At 42.1% G+C, this 18832-nt stretch overlaps 1 protein-coding gene across 12 annotated transcripts in view; it reads left to right on the top strand.

Annotated features, from left to right (window-relative positions):
• Positions 1 to 18832, top strand: part of TRERF1 (transcriptional regulating factor 1) — a 104333-nt gene that overhangs the window by 44452 nt on the left and 41049 nt on the right. Inside the window, exon 1 of one of the 12 annotated variants that reach the window (XM_009472987.2) lies at positions 9360 to 9394. The exons of the other annotated variants lie outside the window; for them this stretch is intronic. The gene's annotated coding sequence lies outside the window, so the exon portion shown is untranslated. Of the gene's footprint in view, positions 1 to 9359; positions 9395 to 18832 lie in introns of those variants that run through there. 12 annotated transcript variants of the gene reach the window in all.

Below are 18832 nucleotides of genomic sequence, written 5' to 3'. Positions count from 1 at the left end.
ACTGTTTGTTTACCCATATAAAATAAAGTTTGTCTTAATCTAATTTCAAATAGAGGCATGTTTCCATCACCATGTCAAACTTCTGGCACACTTTTTGCAATATGCGTTGTGCTGTGTTTCCACAGAGAGGCGGAGGTCACATTAGTGGAGTTTCTGCCTGCCTCTGGATTTGCCTCTTTGGGTCGGAGCAGAGGACACAAGGTAGAGCTGTGCAACACTGCTGCACCTGGGCAGTGGACCCAAGTTGGCAATTTGATATTATTTACAGGGGTGAAAATAAAATACATATGTGCAATTTAAAAAGAAATGAATTGCACTTCTACACAAGCATTGCCACTGTGGGGACAAGTCTCTATATAAATTGTGTTGGCGGGGAGACCTTTTGTGGAGAACGAAGTGTTGTGTTTTAATGAAAATTCAGTGTACTTGTTGCGTTTGCGATGTTACAGCAGAGCTCTGTTTCACTGAGTATGGGGAGCTCTGCGAGGATGGCGGAGAAAATGCCACTGCCTTCGCTTCTGACACGTATTGAGCCTGAATTATTTATGGTACTTCATTGCAAATGGAGTGTTCTGTAGTATATTTGTAAATAATGAATTCTTTATGACAGGACATCTGTGTCTGCGGATCCTGTGTCACAGAACTGGTTTTCTAAATACACTTTATGATAAGCCCTTTTCCCAGGCTGCCCTGTAATAAAGTACTTTTATATTCCTGCTATATCTGTTATCATTTTGACTCTGACTCGTAAATGATATATAGATAGATACGCATGTAAAAGCTTGTGCTGTTTGTTCTGAGTTGATACTGTGTTAAGTTCATTTTATAAGAAGTAGGCAACTTTATATATAAGCATTCTGATTTTTGCACTGTGTAAAATCAGGTTAGTGGAAGATTTATGTGCCATATAAATTAAGTTTGCTTCTTGTGACTTTCCTGAATACATATTTTTGTAAGATGGTAGGGTTGGTTTTTTGGTTTTTTTTGTTGTTTGGTTTTCTGTTTTTTTGTTTTTTTTTAAGTAATAAGAACTAGTTTCTGGTTATGCCACTGGTTTGTGGAGGTAATGAAAATGCTAAGTGCAGTGTGCAATTCAGAATGGCCATACAAGAAATGGGGGATGATTCCCTGTTTGGCCCAGTACGTGACTTTGGGACTAACCTCTTCCCTTGCTTGTCTGTGCAGTTTGAGTAGGACTCACTTGAAGGCTTGGTTTGTGTAGGAGCCTCCTACAGTGCAGGACCCTAGCAAAACTTCTCTGGCTCTCTGAGTGGCAACACTGAATGTAAACTGCCTACCCTCTGCAAAATGTTAATGCTGCCCTTTAAGCATCCCTAGTTACTTCTTGCCACAGGGCTGTGGAAGAGGCTGCTTTACCCGCTCCTGCCTGCGATCTCCCATGTGAGCACGGGGAGCGTTTCTGTGGCGCAGGAGAAGCTGCCACCTTGGGGGACCGCGGCTTCGTGGCCCACCAGTGGGTGGCTGAAGGGGCCACCCTTGCCTGTGCTGACCGACCCGCTTCCGCGGCTGTCTGGTGAACCAAGTTGCTGAAAGGATCCAAGCTGGAAAAATAATTTTCCAGGAGGAAAAGGCTAGTTTGTCACCCAGCCTATTTCAGTGACCTGTTTTTCTGCGTGGTCCATGGCTGGATCCTGCTTGATAGGTGAGGGGACAAGCTGGCTGGGGTCAAGGCTGGGAGCTCTGTGGGGCAGATCAGCAGCAGAGCTTTGGTGAGGGAGGAGGCTGGCTGGCCTGGATGCTGGCCAGCATGGTCCGCAGGTATGTTTGGAGTGACTGTGGAGGGAGCAGCGCTGTTACCATCTTAGCCATGTTTGCGGAGTCGATGCAGTACATTGGTTATGGTGCCATGTGGATGAGAAATGTGCTGAGAGGGAAAAATGCTTTAGTTCTTGTATACTAAAAAAAAAAAAAAGTGCTCTATTTCTCTTTTGCAGAGTATGGGGGAGTCTTCCATTAAATCACCTCCTGCACACCTCCCTCGGTACGTGGTGCCCAGGCAGCAGCGTGCCAGTCTGGTGCCCTGCTCTCCTCTCTCCCACCCATCACTTCTCTTCCCCCTTTCCCCCCCCCCCCCCCCCCCCGTAATTACTTGCAGGAACTTAGTACCAGTTACCAGTTGTCAGTCACTCAGTTTTGCAGCTAATGTACGACTAAGCCTTTTTAATTCCTTCAGAAAGAGAAAGAAGTTAATGCTGGATGCCCGCCTGCCCCTGCACGGCTGCTGCAGTTGCCTAGCAGCCGGTGGGAGGCACCGGGAGGAGCGGCTCGTCCCTCCTTGAATCATCTGCCGAGAGAAACGAGAAGACAGTTATTACTGGTTAGGTTCGTTAACATCTTTTTTTTTTTTTTCTGTCTCTCCTGCATGCACACACACACACTTGCCTCTGCTCTGCAGTTTCTCACGAGCTGTGAAATGGAGTCTCCTACATTCAAGCAACCCTTGCTGCTCACACAAAATAACGCAGTAACCATCGCAGGCAACTGTGAGGTCTCGGTCCCCACCGTCACAAATGTACTGCATAGATATTTTACCATCTCTTAAAAGAGTGGGATTGGTTAGACCTTCAGCTGACGAGGTCGTGGTTTTGCGCATTGGCCTCTTATTTAAGTTTTTTCCGTTTTTAGTTGCAGGGTGCTAGGTGCTTCTCACTGCTTTTCCTCACAGGCTCTGGTGGAGTAGCTCTGCTCAATCTTCCTGCGGTAGGAAGGATTCCTTCCTTTCAGCCAAAAGTTGTGGCCCCTTCCTTTACCAGGACTGGTAGAAAAAGATACATGCCTCTGCCTTTGCCACACTGGTGCAGGGTGGTTGAGATGTTGGGTGGAGGGTGGGCTGCAACCACGGGAGGCTGAGGTGTGTTGGGTTGCTTTGAGGCTGCCCCAGGGAACAAAAACACCCTGAGAAAACAGAGGGTGGCCAAGGGTGATGGTATCTGTTAAACTGCTAGAGCAGCTTTGTTGCACGTGGGGGATAGAGGCGTGGGTCTCCAAAAGAGGATGGGTACCAACATGTCATTTGTAGATCTTCAGCTTTGTTCCAGAGGGTTTTCTGTAAATTTGAGCTGGAGAAGGAAGGATGAAGAATGCCTCTAACTCCTGGTATATCCAATTAACTAACTCATTGCTTATCTCACCACGGTTTTAAGTGCCAGTGTAATGTACTGTTTTGGAGCAGGGACTATCATCAAAGTGATACAGCTGTGAAGTGTCCAGTGTAGCGGGATCCTTCCTTGCATCCTTCTCCTCTAAGGATGTTTATTTCTGACAGGCGCCTCTGACTTCAGTGGAAGTCAGCGATGCAAACAGAGAAGCTGCTGGCTCTAACAGTCAAATGTCAGCTGGTTTCATGTGTCATTGTACTTTTCATTTTAAGGCAGGTTCCTAGACAGCCATGAATCTAGAGTTGGAGGAACGAGCACATGATTTATATGAAGAAATACAGCAGGTAGTGCTTGGATTTTCTTTTTAAAAGGCTAATTGTGTTAATTTGCTTGAGACACAATTATCTCAATGGGATTGATTTGTTTAATTAACTCGGGCTGCCTGCAGGTTAAATAGTGAGTATAAATAGAAGGACAGTGGGGAATGCATCACTAATGTTTGTATTGCAGAAGGATTGACTCATATGTAAATGAAGTGCTGCAAGCCTGCCAGGCTAACCTAGTTCTGGGGTGGTTTCTAGATACAAAAATCTCTCAGGCTGTCATGCATAACATGGGGCTCGTACACTCAGGAATAAGTTGGTGAAGAGTGTACACTGTAGTACTAATGGCAAAAATACCTTGCTCATGTTGTAAATACCTTGCGTACAAGCACTTTTGTGAACACTGCAAAGGGATGGTGTCTGGAGGAGGTGGTTTGTGCTGGACCACTGCGATGGCACTGCCCTGATGCAGCCCAGCAGCTTCTTTGCTGTCAGTCCTCTCATGAGAAATCAGTGCAGTTTCTTGTTCCAAACATTGCAAAGACCACTTCTGAACAGAGAGCGCATCTAGCATCCTTAGTCTGAAGCCTCATAACAAAGCTTTGTATGTTCCCTTGTTCCTGGCTTCCTCTGCCTTACTGTGTGGACATACCGCTCTGCACTTCTGCGGAGGATTAGGTATCTTAATGGACCAGTTCTGCAGTGTGTGTGTGCGTGTGTCGTTTGCCTACCGTTTGCGAGGGCAGTACCTGGTACACGTGGCCTTCGTCCTAAGGTGGACAGTTATGTTGAAGTCCCAAAGGGGAAATTCTGAGCCTTTTCTGTTAGTTGTTTGGTTCTGCACCATGAAAATCTTACATCCTGCAAATACAGAGAGGACAGGCGGGTGTTTCTGATCTTTCCCCTACCTAAAGTAACTTATTTATTGTCATGAGCTATATAAAACTGTAGTCTCTCTCTGAATCTTTCCGAGGTCTTTGTCATAGCTTGTAAGAAAATATTGTGCAACCTGAGCACTGAATAAAAATAAAATAAAAAAAGAACAACAGAGCACCACCACAGAACCAAACCAACTAAACAAACACACATTTCCTTTTAGCAGCTTTAAGTATATTGCTGTTTCAAAGATGGCCTTGCTTCTGCACGAGGAGAGTTTATTAGGAGTACTGCAGTCTTTCACAATTCTTTTTTTATATCCTTGATAATTTATCCATCTCCCGTTAGCGTGGTTGCTTCAAACTTCTCCATCTCTTTCTGTACAGAAATCTGTCTTTGTCCTGAGTTATTCTCGTCCCCGTTTTCTGAACCTTTTACTATATCTGTTATCTCCAGAAGAGATCAGATGATAAGAGCTGAACACAGCACTCTGATGGAGAGCACGCTTCTGATTTATGCTGTGGCACAACAGCGTTGTTGGTCTTATCCTTTAGATAATCATGTGAATGCTTTCGTCTTTAAAATGGAGAAAAAAAAAAAATACTAAGTTGTATCTTTGCATATCTAGCAGTGTTTTTCATTTATTTGCTGAAGACTTGATTCAAATATTGAGTTACTCCAGAACTGCTAAACCCAACAATGAGTTTTGAGTGCTTCGCGTTTTTCATTTAAATGCACTTTGCTTTTTATTGATCTACAGTGGATTTAATTTGCCCCTTGGCCTGGCCTTGTGTGGTTCATCTGGAATTCTTTCCAGTCTTCTCTGGTTTTGACCAACTGTAAATAATTTTGTCATCTGTGGATTTTAGCTGTTCAGGTTTTTGGGGGGAGGGGAGAGGTGGCGTTGCCTTCATGTCTTTCCAGTTCATTCAAGAATACATGAAACATTGTTATCCCCATTATAGAGCTGAGGGCATCTCTCCCTTGAGCTTTTTTTGCCTTATTGAAAGCTGTTTCTTTTGTTCTCATGTATTTTCTATGTCTCTCTGCTGCTTTCTAATCTGCATAAATGCTTTCCCTAATAAACCTCAATTTTCTTAGTAGCGTAAAAGGATTTTGTCAAATATTGTTTGCAAGTCCAATTCCCAGCCTTTTTAAATACATACTTATGTTGACAAGCCAAAAATACTCATGAACAGCAAAGAGAAAAGTATGGAAGCGTGTGTCTGTTGGAGAAGCTAACCTTGGAAAATTATAGCCTGTCAGAAATACTTGAATTACGTGCATCAAGTCTATATCTCTTCTACCTTCAGGACACTGTTGCTCCAGCCTTTGTTTGCATTGCTCGTTGTTACATCTTAATCCTTCATTTAGGATCAGTCCATTTGGAATGCGGAGAACTGTGTTTTTTCAAACGATTTCCAGTGACAGTAACTGTCCTGCCTTATTACTCGTCTACCTGAAGGAGGTGCTTTGGGTTTATTGAGGGGGTTTTGGTTCTCGTGGCAGGTCCCTCCGCTTTTCCACCCCTGCCGTCTGCTGAGAAAGTTCCTTTTCCGTACACGTCACTTGAAGCCAGGACATCTATATGTGTTTTTAGACTGCTTATAAAAATACTGGAGCCCTAGAAGAAATGTCATACTTCTTCCATCTTGCTGTCAGCCCGCTGAGTGCTGTTACTCTGTTGTCAAGATAGAGACTTCAACCCTTCTGGTATTTAACATAGATGCTGTTTTGCCCTAGCTTGTAAATGTTTCTCTCCTGCCTGTAAAGAGGGGTTTACCAGGCCTTTGACTAGAACTAAGTTTACTGAGTAATTCCAGTTTATCTTTTTCAAGTAAATACTACAAAGGCAAGTGGTAGGGAGCCTTTGTAGCTCGCATCAGTGATCTCCCAACATCTGTGGTTGTTAAGAGGGGTTTGGTTCCCTTTTGTAGCATCCCGTCTGCTTGTGTTAGTATAAGACGGCAATATCTGAGGGTGACTTGAGATCTGTTGAAGGAAACATTACAAAGAAACTTTCTTAGCTCAGGAGTTAAGTAATAGCAACTTTTCTTCCCAAGCTGCAATTTCTGGCCCAGTTATTTAGAGGGCTTCGTTGATGTAAACCAATTTTGGTTCTGCCTTAAAACCACTGTGGGAAGAGGTCTTTGTACAAGGTTTGCTTTTTGTTTGTTTTTTAATCTGTTGCAGTATTGAAGTATTAAATAACTTAATATTGCAAGAGCTTATTCTTTCCAGTCCATAGCTTTCCCTGAGAAAAAGCAAATATGCCTCCTCAGAGGCACTTTGAAGATGATGCTACACAGACATGCAGGGATGCGCACACACGTGTGCACACACAACCAAACGGCACTGAGTTCGACTTTGAAAGCCTGGGGTGGTGAGGGGGTAAGGAGGTGGAGGTGAGACACCACGCTGGTCTGTTTGGAGACTAAGACTGTGTATTTAACTTCAGAAGTCACGAAGTGCTGTGCTTTTGTAATGTACTTATTTTGTGCGTTCAACAGTGTGCTCAGACACATGAAAAGATATTTTCCAGTGCGTATTATTTCTAAATTACAGATCTCTCACACAGGAAAGACACAGCATGCTTTTCTACAAAATTACAAGAAAGTTTCTTCCAAACTCCACAGAATGGTTAACTAGAGCAGTTCTTGCCATTTTGTTCCTGTATGTTTTTTTGAATCGGGAAAACGTATCGCTGCGATCGGTGCGTTTAATGGCCTTGCAGATTTCTTAAAGGTAGGTTCAGAAATTTGTGCAGTAGATTATAGTAGATTAGCATAGGCCAGGTAAGGAAAACTGATTATGAAAGACACGTTAGGCACTTCAGAGGAAGTTAAATTAAAGTGGAAATCATTATTTCTCTTGAGTGGACCCTTACAGGAGTGCAAACTGAGTAATGCAGCTGGATGGAGAACCAGGTTGCGTGTGCTGCAGGGATTGCTTGGGACAAGGCAGTACCGGTATGACAAATAGCAAAGGGACCTGGAGATGGACTACAGAGTACGTTGATTTGAATTCTGGGTTTATTTTTAAAAAGTCCTTCAGGATGGTGTTGTGAAACTGTCAAGAACTATCAGGAATGTGAATGAAAAACTAGAAAAGACATCAGGTAGAGAAAAACTGTCAGAGAACAAGGATGGTCTGGAAAAGGTTCAAGCAAAATGCTTTTGGTTTTCAATATAACAAAAGCTGTATGTTGCTGCTCTTGAAGTAAGCCATGCAAAGCCCCAGCTGTCTTTTTACTGCAGAAATGCCTTTGTTCCTATGTGGTATTTTAGAAAGCCACATCTTCAAGTAAAATTGAATTTGACTTGCTTTTGTCTTTATATTGTTGACACCGAGTTACCTGCTTATGGGATACATGCTTGTCTTGCAGGCTATCTAAAATGCCACCAAGGAATGGTATCCTTGAAGGACGTTTTCCATGTGGTCCTAAAAACAATACATTCTGAAATGGAAGATGCATTTCTCCGTATTATTTTATAAGATTTAAATCTTTTTTTTCCCCATTGCCCTCACTGAAGTGTAGAAAATAGGTTGACTGAAAGGCTGACTATCAAATTAAATTTGTGCATGTTTTAAATAACTTTTCACATTGAATCTCTTGAGGTTTTTATCCCTGTATCTGCAGAAATGTCAGTGAAATTTATCTCAGTCCAAGACTTTACCAGGGCAAAATATCAAAAATGCATGCATTCATTTCCTTCATCCTCTTTTTTCCAGTTCTACACCAAGTTGTGCCTCTTCTCCCTTCCCTTGCGTGCTTTTTCCTAGTGCTCCTTGCTCATATGAGTTTAGGCTTGGGATACACAGGCACATCTGCTTCCATCAGCCAGCTGTTACACTCCTGTGTGTGTGTATGGATTTCTGTTTGCCACAAACCAACTTGTTTATCATGGCTGGTTTGTAGAGACTGGAGGAGCTTCTTAGCACTACATAATAGTCTGTGCAAGGGGAGGTGGTTACAGTTAGGAATAACTAGTTCATAAAGTAGGACGAAGCTGTTTTTACAGGAAAACTTGCTCTATTTTGCATCTGTTTCTGTAGAGTGATGAGTGGAAAAAAAAAAAAAAAACATGATTTTTGCTCTTAATTCTGTGAATTCCTGTAATGTTCAGAAAAAATGTGAATAGAATTTACAAGATTATTGCAAGATTATGCAATGGTCCCATATCTGTGAGCAGTTCAGGGAAAAAAAAGTCACTGCTACTTGTACTGTCACTTAAATATGATATGAGAGAGAGACACTTCCCTCCCCTGCTTCCTGCCTCCTTTTATGTTCTTTGCAATGTGAATATACTAACATCTATTTGAAAGTTATTTTTGTCACCTAGGCCTTCTCCTTCACATCTACCTCAGAAACAATGCGTGCATCTCGGGCGCCGTGTGTTTGTTTAATCTAAGGAAGAGTAAAACTCGTTCAGATGACTGCAAAAGCAGGAACAATTGTTAGGCTGAGAAGATGATGGCATGCATTTGTTTATATCACCTTTAAGGTGTTTTGTAATCACTTTTTCCCAGATCTGAAAGATAATTTCCTAGGAGATAAGATGCAAATACTGTGTGAGTTATACTCGCATCAGTCACCTTGTGCTACAACAAAGGAAGAGAAAGAAAATGGATAGTGGTCCTTGTTCTGCAGTGTGGTGAAGGCCCTTGACTTGCCGTGAGGCAAATAAACGGATAGAAACAATAGAGTAGAAATTCTTTTTTTTTTTTTCTCCCCTTCTCTCAGCTCCTCACCACTTCTGATTTTGCATAGATGTGATGGAACTGTTGTTTTTGAGTGTTAAATAATATACATACTTATATAAGAACAAGCTCTATCCCTTTTTTGTGGGAGTGGTACTGTGTGTTAGGATTTTTTTTATTTTTTTTTCAGACACACGACAGCAGCTCTAAGGGCTGCTGAGATTCTTGCAAAATTTCTTCCTTACGGTGCCGTCCAGTGGAAAAGGCCGGCTGCTCGGTGGCTTGTATGTGGTGCGGGAGGTGCAGCTCGGGCATTTGCTACGTGCCGTTCAGCTTTTGCTACCACGGTGGTCTAATAGCACGCGCGGCACTTTGGTACGTTCAGCAGTCGTTCTAATTTAGGTGGTTTGGTGTGGGTGGGCAGCTCTATGTGTTTGGGGGGTTTTCAGCTGGTTGGGTGGGTTTGGTGTGTTTTAGGGTTAAATACAATTCCAGAGGTGTGTCTCTTGTGGTTCAGCAGCATAACAGCAGAAAAGTATTGGATCTTCGATGTTTGCCTTGCAGAAAGTTTCCCCTCCTCTGTGTTTTGTACCATTGCACCTGCCTCGTTGCAGCGTGCTTTCTTGTAACCTTGTCTTTGTTAGCAATGCGTTGTAACCTATCTACAAACCAAATGACGTCTGGTCCCTAAAAAGCTGATACTGGTTAGTTATGAAAAAGGTTTAACTGAACTTATTGCTGTTGCAGTTTATCTTATAAACTGCAGAACACAGCAGTATCAATAATGGGCTGTCCTAAGTTTAGGCTCCTGACCTGATCAGCTAATTTCATTAGGCTCGTGACTTCATTAGGCCCCTTTGTGATCAGTAGAGACGGAGAGTCTTTTCTTTAGGGCAGCTCAGCAGGAACTGAATTTTGGTGCTCTGGCTTACCTTTTCTGGAAACTTTCTTTTTTTCTTTCGCCTCTTCTTTTATTGGTTTTATGGGAGACCTGCAGAGATGAGCCAACCAAGTTGGCGGTGGTATCAGTTGCACAGCTGCACCCACAGTTGTCAAGTAGGACATCTTTGGAGGGCGATAACAAAGGCACTGGTCTGAAATCCTGTTTAATTGGTTTGCCCAGTGCAAAATACTTTGTACAGCCTTGAAGGAACGCTTACATCTTAAAGAAATATATATACCTGCTTTTCTTGCTTTTCTAAATGCAGTAGGCCTTTGTGAATTGATAGAGATACAAGATCAGCTCCTAAATCTCCTCACTGTTGAGAGCAAAAGACAAGTTGAAACTACCTGTAGTCAAATGGGTTGCAGAAAGTAACACGCGTCGCTCTGTTCCTTTCAGTGAAGTGCTTGCTAGCACGTGAGCATCTGTATACAGGCAGATCCCTCCCGTGCCCCTAACAGCTGTTGATAGGCATTTTCTATGATATTAGAAACTGCTTCAAAACATTCTGCCGAATGGAAGCCCACAATGTTGTTCTTGTAGGTATTTCTTTCCTAAGTGAACTGACAAGCCAGAGAGGAGAAGAGCATTTGAGAGAGCATGCGAGTGTTTGACCCAACCTCGTGAATTTGAAAAGATGGAAAATTTTGTATCTGGCACGATTTGGAAAAGTGCTGTTAAACCAGACAATTTATTTTGTTTCCATTTTAAAAATGAAATGAAAAATTGCTGTAGGAGTTTTTTCCCCTATGATGTTACATTTTTGATTAAAAGCGTAACAACTTGGACAGGGCTGGTAGCTGGCTGGTGAAAGCTTAGTCTGTACGAGGCCGTCCTTGTAGGGAAAGGTTAGGAGAAATAATGTGGTGCGAGTCTGTGTGACCCCTTTTACGGAAAAAGCAGGTCTGCTCTTTATTGCTGGAGTTGGTTGTTTATAGCTGTAAACTATAAACCGAGGGGGAGGAGGATGCGGGTGGTGTAACTTCAACCTCCGCTGTTGTCATCTGAGGAGTGTATGGTGCCGTCTGCGGGGTCTACGCCTTAACCCCATCACCAAACTGAATTTGGTGGCAAATTTGAGGGGTTTGCTGCTCAAACGTGCAAGGCCAGTCCTTGGTGAACCTGCCCTAGTTTTAGGGAGACGTTTCAGCCATCGTTGGGAGACCTTAATTGCACGTTGCCTGCTTGTGTACGCTAGTTTCTCCCACAGATGCGGTTTTCCACTTGTCTCCTCTACTCCTCCCGGTCACCTCCTGTGTGCTGCTCCAGCTGCAAGCAGTGCAAAGGGGGCTGCCTGGGCAGACCCCAGCCTTGCCTCTTAGGGCTCTTCTTCACTCTGTCTGAAATCAGTAAATGTGGACTCGCTCAGCAGAAAAGATAGATTTCTGTCTCCAGTGGTCACTTCTTGGTTTTGAGGGTGGAGAGAATGGGTTTAACTTTATATTTTGATGGAATGTATATTTAAATTACTATTAAAATGATATCTTAGGAACCTAAGTGTTTATATATTTATGGAAAAAAGAGCTATTTTAGATAGTTCTTTGAGGTAAATGTACTTGTCAAAGAGTTTGACTCATGTGGTCTTTCTGAATGTATCTGACATGATCGTTATTCACTTGTACCATTTGTTTCCTGTCTCATTATATAAGTTAGCAAACCACTCTAGGGTTACCTTTACTTTTATTTGCATTAGAAATTGCACCATGAAAAACGTTCTCATTGGGTTGCCTGCTGCTGAGCCAAGAGCTGTAAATAAAGTGGTTTCTGATTGAAATAAGGAGAACCACAGAACCATTATAATTAATATACCCTCTGGTTTTTCTTTCTCTCTCTCTCTTTCTTTTTTTTTTTAATATTACCACATATCTTCTTTTTTTTATAAAGTAAACCAAGTTTCTCTTCCTCCTAGTTACGCTTAACTTGAAATAGTCACTTCTTACTGAACCGAGTACTCCAGACCTCTGACATTTATAGCCTTCTGCAGGTGTGCCTACCTCTGATGCTGTTAGTGTTTCTGTATGCTTTTCTGGGTAAGTGAACGGTGCTAGGAAGAATACCTGAGGCTGCTTTTTTGCCCCTTTTTTTTAATTACAGAATTCACTTACGGATAAGAACGCTTTTAGATAGGAGTAAGGAAAAGGTATTTTGTGGGAAAGCATCTGTGTGAGCATCTTGTGATCTGCAGGCAGATGTTACTGAGAAGTGGTTTGCTGTTTTTGACTGGGAGGGTGGGCACATTTTGCCACTCGTGTTTTAATGGAATGCTCCATCTGCTGTCTAGCCAAATCACTTTCTGAACATGAAAGTTTTGTGCCAAATGTAACATTAAATCAAGAGAAAAGAGGTGGGGTGTTTTCTTCAGTACGCCGTAAATGTTAAAACCCAATGTGTCTTAGAGGGTGGGTAAATCCAGATCTTTTTGTGTATCTGGTTCTTTGCTTATTTTAAAACATCAAATACGTGTAGTTCCAGTTGGTTGTTAATTTGGAAACACACAGGGAAGTATTCTTTTTATCTGTAAACACCCGTTTTGTTGGTTTTTTGGTTAACTAATTCGATATTATTTGATTTATTCATAGAGTTCTCATCACAGACTGTCTAATGTGTTAGATTCCTGCCTCTTGTGATGAATGTTATTTTTACCCTTGTTGCAAAGGCTGGTGCTATGCCACTAAATAGATTTAATTTTTTTTTCATCCCAGTGTTAAAGAGATGCAGCAAGTATGTCACCCATTCTTAAGGTTCAGAATTCATAATACCCATGCATTTTGCTCTAATCACCTGCAGTTATAACTTTTAATTTTCTGATTCTGTTTATTGATGTGATACTTTTTTGTTCAGATATGACAGTCATGAATCATTCAGCAAGTTATTTGATTCACATGGATGATTTTTCTTTTTTCTTTTTTCTTTTTTTTTAAAGCACCCGGCGGGGAGGGAGAGAACTCTTTCCTGACTACTTCACCAAACTTAGGAGTAGGAGCTATGAGGATCTTTCCTTCTCCCTGCTTGTTAGAAACAAATCAGATGCTAACAGCCCTGTGAGGCCAGAACTGGCCATCTATGGTGGCCCTTTAGGCATGGGAATGGAGTCAAAAGCCTGAATTGTGTCAGGATTTTCCATCTTACCTAAAGTCTTTCAGTTTAGGACTTTCCAAAAGACATGAACCCACAGGAAATTGTGACATTCTCAAGTCCAGAGCAAGTTCCTTCTGATACTAGCCCGATACTCAGGAGACAGTTTGTCCATTTGAGGATATGGCTAAAATGAAAATAGAAATGAGCCTACTGTCTTGCTAAAGATTTTATTTTTATTAAGCATCATCTTGTTAAGAGCCTATAAGAAGCTGAGAAATAGAAGTGAGATCTGGAAGAAGTAGGTGATGGTGATTTAAAGTATCTGAAAATGTTCAGGTAACATGAACCAGAAGCCTCTCTCTGACTCAGTGTCCTACGCTTGGGGGCATAAAAAATGTGCCAGTCTCTTGCTTGTGTGAAAGATCTATAACTTGGACAGCAGACCAGTAAAGTCATGTCCACAGAGTTACGCTACCATGTTTTCCCTAGGTTAAATGGACTGTGTTACCCCCTAAAGAAGTAAAAATAGTGATCAATCACAGGTTGTACAGTGAAGCTGTCTGTTACCAGTGGAGAAGTTGCACAGACTGCACTTGCTGTTCTTTGCGCTTTGAAAAGGACGAAGAACTAGGAGCATTCCTAAGTCTCATCTTCCTCAACAAACTCATCAGAAGCCTCAAACTAGAGAGGTCTAAGGTCTATCCATCTCAGGATTTAATGTCTTAAGTAGTCCTGTGTTGTGCAGAGAAAAATTACTGTAAGAAATATTTTTTCAGTTCAGGACTTCATAGTTCAGACTAGTGAATAAATAATCATAATCTGATCTTCAAGTTCTCCTGACAGGAAGGGGCATATCTATTGGAAATAAGGATGTAATCGTTTATCAGATGGATCTCCAGGACCATGGTTTGTAATTGTACCCTGGTTTGCTGGTGAACATAGAGAGGCATCACCAGCTGCCTCAGTGCTGCCTGCATTTAGTTGTGCACAAAGAGTACAAGAGAGATGTTTTTCCTCTTATATAAACACAGAAAGATTGACTCAATTCATCATCAGCTCCTGATGCATTTGTGGCCTGCAATAGGTCACGTCTGGAAGGAGAGCACTCCAAAAGGCATCTGAATGGAAGAGCAGCCTCTGGGTTGTGGCTTCTGCTGGTGGCTTCACCAGGAACAAAAAGAGAAGGCTGGAGCTGGCTAGAAGTAAGGCACACCAGACTGGCACTCCTCCGTTTTCAACAGTTGTTTGCATTTTGCAAAACCACTGTAATAGTATCTGAGAAAAGACTGTTATCTGTGTGTCACTGGGCTGGCTGAAGAGAAGGTCTCTCAGGAATGATGGCTCAGACTTGCAGGACTTCAGAAAGTGTCAAAAAGTTTTTGATAATTCAATCATAGGTCTCCCTGTGATGGAAGACAACTTTATACCATTCCTCTTTCTGGCAAGCGCAGGCGATCTTAAAGGAACAGGGCATTATGGATGGTCAATTCAGACCACTTCAGCCTTGCAGAACTCGGTGCCTGGAGTTAATGAGGTTACAGCTAAAACTTTCAGTGCACAAAGGAATTTCAGTCCACTATTGAATCTAGACCTGGGTAAAACTCGTATGCAGAAGATGAAAAGAGAGATGCAGCTTTTGAGATAGCTAGGGATTACTGGAAAAAATACCAGCAGGACAGTATGGGATCACATAGACTTATCCGAGTCCTGCATTACCAGAGGCATTAATGCAGGGGAAGGTGAGGAAAAGAATGCCTTAAGGTTTTTCTGTAAGATGAGCTTCCTCTAGGCCAATGCTCTGTAGGAAAGCTAAAATAAAAATCAGATCTATAGCAGGGACCTCAATATTTAAAAAATAAAATAAAAAAAATTAAGCTTACTGCAACTCTTCACTTTTCAAAGATAATCTTTAGACATTCATGTTGTTATATTATCTGGTACAGCATCTGATACACAGACTTTTTTCTGTAGCTTGCATTTGCAGTCCAGGAATGCTAAGAACATGGCAGAAAACAGTACTCTTTCGATTATCTTTTGTCTTATGCAGTTACTTCTCATCCAGAAGGCTTGTCTCCAAATCTTCCATAAGGACAATTTGATTTCAAAAAAAAAAAAAAAAATTTTTTTTTTTAGGTAGGTCCATTGCTTATTAAAAAAGAAAGCAGTGTTTTGCACAAGCCAAAATCACATTACTGTTGTTCTGGCCCGATTCTTGGCATCTGAAGGGAAACAAATGTTTGTACCTTAGATACTTGGAGGCAACTTTAAATCATATATGCAGTACCTTCATTATATATTATCCATCCTTCTTATAGTCTTTGAACTGAAGCATGCTAATTAGAATTCTCCATTGCAAGATAAAGGAACAAATGTAAGGTTGTACATACATTGGAGAAAATCCTTCAGTAATATTGTAGCCCTCCCCATGAGGTCTCTGCTTGAGATCTTTGTCAGATGAGGCTGCTGCTTGAACACTTACTTACCTTATGGTCACGCAGGTTGATGCTTTCCTCCTTTTGGGTGTAGTCTCGGGGGAAGGCTGTTTTGGAACGCCCCAGTGCTCTGCTGGGTTCGGTCACCATATGCCTACTGTCAGCCTTGCTGTTGGTAAGGGCGAGTCCTGACTCCCAGATAGCACAGTGCAGTGCATGCCACCTGCATACTTTTTTAAAGAGAATTCTTTCTATCTTTTATTTTGTGTTTCGGTAACATTGTATCCATTTTCATACAACTATCCAACTCGTTATTCAAATAATTTCTAAGAAGGTGCCTTTCTTTTGTGACTTGCATCAATGCTAAAAAAGCCCTCAACCAAACCACAAACAAACAAGATATAGCCCCTTCACCCCCAACCGCACCACTCTAAAGAGAAAGTTTTGCAGCCTGCACCTAAGTTAAGGACCATGAGGTTTGACCAAGAGGAGTAACGGCGTTTCCTTCACATAAATGCTAGTGTTGTGCCATGGGAGCTAAGTGCAGGGAAATAAGGGCAAGGCTTAGCATCTCTTCAGGCCACGCAGTAGTGACACCAGCCTTCTCTTACAAGTGTGCCACTATGCTTTCTGAGTGGGAATATTTTTCATCATGGGAGGGGCTTTTAGAGACTTGTGCCCCTGCTAGGCTGCACACTCCACCTTCCCTTGTGTCTGGCTATGTTGAAGCTTTGGGGAGATCTTTAGCTGCTGACTCTGGGTAAGAGGCTGAACCACTGCTTGCTCAGGTTTGGCTGGTACTGCATGAGCTGCTTTTGCTTCTGGCTTTCTCAGTGTGTTTGCAATGTCTCTCACCTTTCACTTCTGTCGCAGTTGGTTTTACCTCACGTTTTAATTGTGTTTTTCAAATCAACTCAGAATCTCTCCGCACTCCCCTTCTACAGCCCCGTGTTTGCTGGTATTTGCGGTGATGAGGACTGTTAGAAATGGCGTTATCGGTTGCATATTTCAGGCTTGAAGAAGTCCACAGACAGAACTAAAAATACCTGAGGTTCGTGGCATCATCACTTTTCAGTCCTCTGGTTACGTTGCTTGTAGCCACTGTTCCTTGGGCAGTTCCCAAGGATGCATCAGTGGGGAGGTTAGCATCCATCCTGCTTCGAGCTACAAATTACTTTTCCAGTCAGATTCTCGGGTGGATACTCCAGAGAGGCTTCAATCTGCTGTAAGTGAAAAGTGAACAGAAGGGAAACCACGGTGTGTCAGCACCACCATCTTCTTTCCAGAATCTTGTGATAAAACAGATAACACTGTTCTGAGAATTGCTTGCTTACTAATTATTGAAATCACATTACCTTTTCTTTGTGTCTGTAATTAGCATTTCAGCTTGAGTCTAGTGCTTGATGATAAATGAGCCTTGTATGCCATAGGTTCAGTAAATGATGAAAAACCGAAGTCTGTGTTTGCTTACTCTCTTCCTCCATAAAACAAACAAAACTGAGCTGATCTCTAAGTAGAAATGGTGTCAGAAATGATGTGGTCTACAGGAGGAGGCTGTTTTTATTTCTCCATTTCCTCATTGGGTGGCTCACAGTACATGTAAACAATGCAATAAATAAATACTCTGATAAGTCCAACCTTAGCTAAGATAACCATGGAGAATCCTTTATGTGTTTCTAAATCAGAGGATAAAAATGCATCTCCTACAAACTGCTAGGAGAATTATAGAGTAAGTCTTTAAAAGCATGATCTGGAGCAGCCTAGATTTCCAGATAGCACACTCTGAAACTGAATATCCACATAAAACAATTGATGAAAAATGTTGATGTAAAAATATCATGTATCCACTTGAGACAACAGTCTTCTAGAGGGAGAGAGTAGGCTGAAAAGCTAAGACAAGCTCTATAAAGTGGTACTGAGGTTCTGTCTGCTGTGCTGGCTTGTGGAGTTTGAGACTCAGAACTCCAGATACGTGGGCATCTGAACAACACCGTGTCTGAATGCAAGACTTTTATCTGAGCAGAACTTATGCCAGGCATGTGATCTAGTTTGTTTAAAGATATGAGCTTGGTCTGAAGATGTTGGATGTCTTTTGCAGACTGTTCGGAGAGATAATTCATAGAGGCTTCTCTAGACGACAGAAAAAGGGAAATCACAGATTTTAGCAGAAGTCCGACATCTCGAGAAACCAGTGAGCAGACTGTGGAAGATTATTCCAGAGGGGAACCTCCATGGCTCCAGTAAACAGGACTTTAGAATATGTCCAGTGCTACTTCCTAGCAACCAAAACTTTTATGAGGTTCAGTTGGCACACATCCACTTGCTTGGAGGGCAATTATGCATAATTCATGCTAGACTCAGGTCACTGTGACCTCAGACAAAACTGGGACTTGAAACGAGAGGTGATCCTTGGGCTTCCTGTTGCAGAGCCCCCAGTTCCTTCACCTTCATGGAAAGCACCATGCCAGGACGCCAGTTGGGTCAGGGGAAATGCAGGCAGAGCCTTTTGGTTCTTGAATTGTCTGTGACAATAATTCAAGCTCTGTCTGTGACAGCTGAAAATGGTATGAAATGGTCAGGCGTACATTGCTTTCAGTTGGAAGTGTGATGCTTGGTAACATTCCAGTAATTCTGAAGGATGACTTGGTCAACTGGTCTGTAAGGTAGAGCCATAGATGACAAGTAAGCTTATCGCCTTCTTCAAAGTGTTTCCTACTTACAGTTCATTCCCAGGAGAAGATCCTATGGTGCTGTACTATGCCTGCTATAGAGAAGGCTTTCTCCCTGGTGCTTGTTAGGCACTCTCTGGAAACTCCTTTCTATTTTTCTGCTAAGGAACAAGCTGGCAATTTTGTCAGAAATAAAGCTTTAGCCGTTGATTTATTTAAAAGGCCCTTTCCTTAAGGTGCTCTTTTCTTTTTTTTTTTCCCCCTCAGTCGTCCACAAAATTAAAAAAACAAAACCAAACCACTCCCACCCTAGAAAACCACTGGCCAAATAATTCTCCTTAGCCTACCTGGGAAGGGAAACATTACCCTGATCTGTGTTTCTCTGTTGATATTTCTCTCAGGTAAGTGTTAAGGAGGATGAACTTGCTCCTTGCAGAATGATATGCATTTACTTTGCCACTTCTGTATCAATGAAGTACTTCTGTCAGGTGTCCCGTGTGCTTTGTCACAAGTGGGCAAAATTGGAGAGAATGTTGTGCTGCTGGACCTGTGTTTAATGTGGACAATCCCTTGAAAGCAAAGTTAGAGGGGCTGGGAGCATCCATGCTCCAAAATTTAGCTGGCCTTCTAAGAGAAATCGTAAAAGCCAGTTCTCAAAGCTTCAGAGGCTGTGTATCTATACCTGTAGGGT

This window comes from Nipponia nippon, unplaced genomic scaffold, assembly GCF_047370975.1.
Source record: "Nipponia nippon isolate SJK-2023a ecotype South Korea unplaced genomic scaffold, ASM4737097v1 scaffold_4, whole genome shotgun sequence".
NCBI classification, from domain to species: domain Eukaryota; kingdom Metazoa; phylum Chordata; class Aves; order Pelecaniformes; family Threskiornithidae; genus Nipponia; species Nipponia nippon.
This window is presented reverse-complemented; position numbering and strand designations above follow the sequence as displayed.